Genomic DNA, 3,105 nt, shown 5'->3' with positions numbered 1-3,105 from the left:
ATATCGGCCGGGTGCAGTGGCTCATGCCTGTAATCCCAACACTCTGGGAGGCCAAGGTGGGTGAATCACCTGAGGTCAGGAGTTCAAGACCAGCCTGGCCAACATGGTGAAACCTCGTCTCTACTAAAAATACAAAAATTAACCACGTGTGGTGGTGCATGCCTGTAATCCCAGCTACTCAGGAGACTGAGGTAGGATAATTGCTTGAACCCCAGGGTGGGGGCAGAGGTTGCAGTGAGCCAAGTTTTCACCACTGCACTCCAGCCTGGGTGAAAAAGCAAAACTCCATCTCAAAAAAAAAAAAAAAAGAATATTTTAAATATCATTTCATATGTATTCAAAATTAAATTGAGAACTCTCAAAACCTTTTCTGTGAGTTCAGTTTTGCCGGCAGACCACCCATTTGCATCCCCTGCTGGGTATTAGCTTGTTGCTTTGCAGTACTTGTCGATTAAATGAGGTGTGTGGCTATACACTTTCACTTGAATATTAATCAGTTAAGTGTTACTTTGTGCTGAAAATAGAAAAAGTCAGCAGTGCTGTTTCTTCTACAAGAATTGTTCTGTGAAAGGAAAAATGTTGCAGCTCACCAACTGCCGCCCACTCTTTCCTCTCTGGAATATTTTTGAACCTATCATGTGTTACCTTTCACACAACTTGATATTGAATATAAGAAGAAATATTAATCATTCTGCATAAACCAAAGTCTGACTTCAAACGTACTCATGATTTTGATAAAGTCTGTATGTGTGTATATGAAGGCACAATTTGCATCTCAGAATCTAAGAGACATCTAAATACTGGCACCAAGGATATATAGCTGTCTTTGGTTCCAAAGTTGTCCAGCACATATTTTGGATGAAGTAACTATGAGTCACTTGCAGCCTGGAACAAGTTACTTCACCATTCTGTGCCTCAATTTCCTCACTTATAAGTTTCTAGGCTGGGTGCGGTGGCTCACACCTATAATCGCAGCACTTTGGGAGGCTGAGGTGGGAGGATCACTTGAGCCTGGGAGTTCGAGACCAGTCTGGGCAACAAAGCGAGACCTCATCTCTATAAAAAAAAATAATAAAATAAATAAATAAAATACATTTCTACATATGTGTGATACATTATTTTATCTAGGTGGCAGAAGTAAACCACAGAGGAGGAAAGTACCAAATCAAATCAAATTATTTTACTCATTCAAGAGATGTTTATTGGACAAGTGCGGTGGTTCACGTCTGTAATCCCAGCACTTTGGGAGGCTGAAGCGGGTGGATCACCTGATGTCAGGAGTTCAAGACCAGCCTGGCCGACATGGTGAAACCCCGTCTCTACTAAAACTACAAAAAATATTAGCCGGGTGTGGTGGCATGCACCTGTAATCCCAGGTACTCGGGAGGATAAAACAGAGGAATCGCTTGAACCCGGGAGGTAGAGAAAGCAGTGAGCCAAGATCGCGTCGCTGCACTCCAGCCTGGGTGACAAAGTAAGACTCCATCTAAAAAAAAAAAAAAAAAAAAAAAAAAAAGGATATTTATTGAACACCATGCTAAGTAAGTAAGTAAGGGCTCTGGGGAAGACAAAAAAGTTTAGGACATGGCCTCTACTGTCATGGAATTGGAGAGACAAGACACACGCACAAAATATTATGACACAACATGAGGCAATATGTATTGCCGGCCATCTAGACTGTGAGCTCCTCTACGGCGGGGCCTGCATTATATTCGTCTTTGTAAATGTGGAGCAAATGAATGAATAGTACCAAAAGCACAGTAGCTATTCTAAGGAGGAAGATGCCATCGTGGACTTGAAAGTTCGTGAAGCGGTCCTTCCTGTGACTGACGTCATCGGGAGATTTGCTTTCCTTTTCTCTGAAAGAAGAGGAAATTGAAACTGAGTGGCCCATGATGGAAAGAGGGGAAGTCTAGGGGTACAGGAAGCCCCTGGGTGAAGTCAGAGGCTAACGTGGGGTTCAGAGCGACCGTGGCCATCGGCCTGACCGTCTTTGTGCTTTCTGTCGTCACTATCATCATCTGCTTCACCTGCTCTTGCTGCTCCCTCTACAAGATGTGCCGCTGACCGCGTCCAGTTGTGACCACCACCATGTCCCCCACTGTGGTGCATGCCCCTTACCTTCAGCCTCCAAGTATGCCACCTAGCTACCCTGGACTACCAGGGCTACCACCCCATGCCCCCCTCCCCCAGCCAGGAATGCCAGCAGCACCCTACCCAATGCAGTACCCATCACCTTACCTGGCCCAGCCCACGGGCCTGCCGGCCTACCTCGAGACCCTGGCTAGAGGAACAGCCACACCCTACCCCACCAGCCAGCCTCCTTCCAACCCGGCCTACATGGATGCCTCGAAGGCGGCCCCCTGAGCGTGCCCTGGCCTCTCTGGCTGCCACTTGTTCATGTCATGTGTATGTGAGTGGTGTGCAGGCACGGTTCCTTACACCCCGTGTGTGCTGCATGTGTCCTGTCTGTATATGTGGCTTCATCTGATGTCTACTAGGTGGGGAGTGATCCTTGCCAGAGTGGGCTGGGACCAGACTTTGTTCTCTTCCTCACCTGAAATTATGCTTCCTAGAATCTCAAGTCAAACTTGAAGAATGGGGTGGTGGGGGCACCCTGGGAGGTGGCCCCTGAGAGGTGGGGGACTCTCCAGGGCACATCTGGAGTTCTTTTCCAGCTTACCCTAGGGCGACAGAGTGCGGCCTGTCACACTAGGATGGTGCAGCTTTCTGTGAGTATTTTGCAGATGTGTCCTGATTTCAGCAGCATAGCCAGCTGCCACTTGAGGCCATAGCTTGTCCCCAGAGTTGGGGGTACCCTTTGCAGAGCCAGAGACATAATGCAGGTAAAGCTTGGGATCTGACCAAGTTGGGCTTTGATCCTTTGGGCCGATGTCCCATTGCTCCCTGGAGCCTGTGTCATGCCCACTGGGGGTCAGGCAGCCTCCTGAAGCCAGAACACCTCAGGCAGAGCCCTGCTCACCTGAGAGCTGTCTACCTGGACTGTTCCTGTCCCTGCATCCTCCCTGGGACCACCTGGAGGGCCACATCCACACCCAGCCTAGCTGCCCACGGGGAGCTCTCCTGCCCTTGCTGGCCCTGCCC

The 3,105-nt window shown here is 48.7% G+C and overlaps 1 pseudogene; it reads left to right on the top strand.

Annotated features, from left to right (window-relative positions):
• The first annotated feature begins 1,923 nt into the window (after window positions 1–1,923).
• LOC107128439 (protein shisa-5 pseudogene) lies at window positions 1,924–2,367 on the top strand (annotated as a pseudogene).
• The last annotated feature ends 738 nt before the right edge of the window (window positions 2,368–3,105 follow it).

This window comes from Macaca fascicularis, chromosome X, assembly GCF_037993035.2.
Source record: "Macaca fascicularis isolate 582-1 chromosome X, T2T-MFA8v1.1".
Classification (NCBI taxonomy): domain Eukaryota; kingdom Metazoa; phylum Chordata; class Mammalia; order Primates; family Cercopithecidae; genus Macaca; species Macaca fascicularis.
This window is presented reverse-complemented; position numbering and strand designations above follow the sequence as displayed.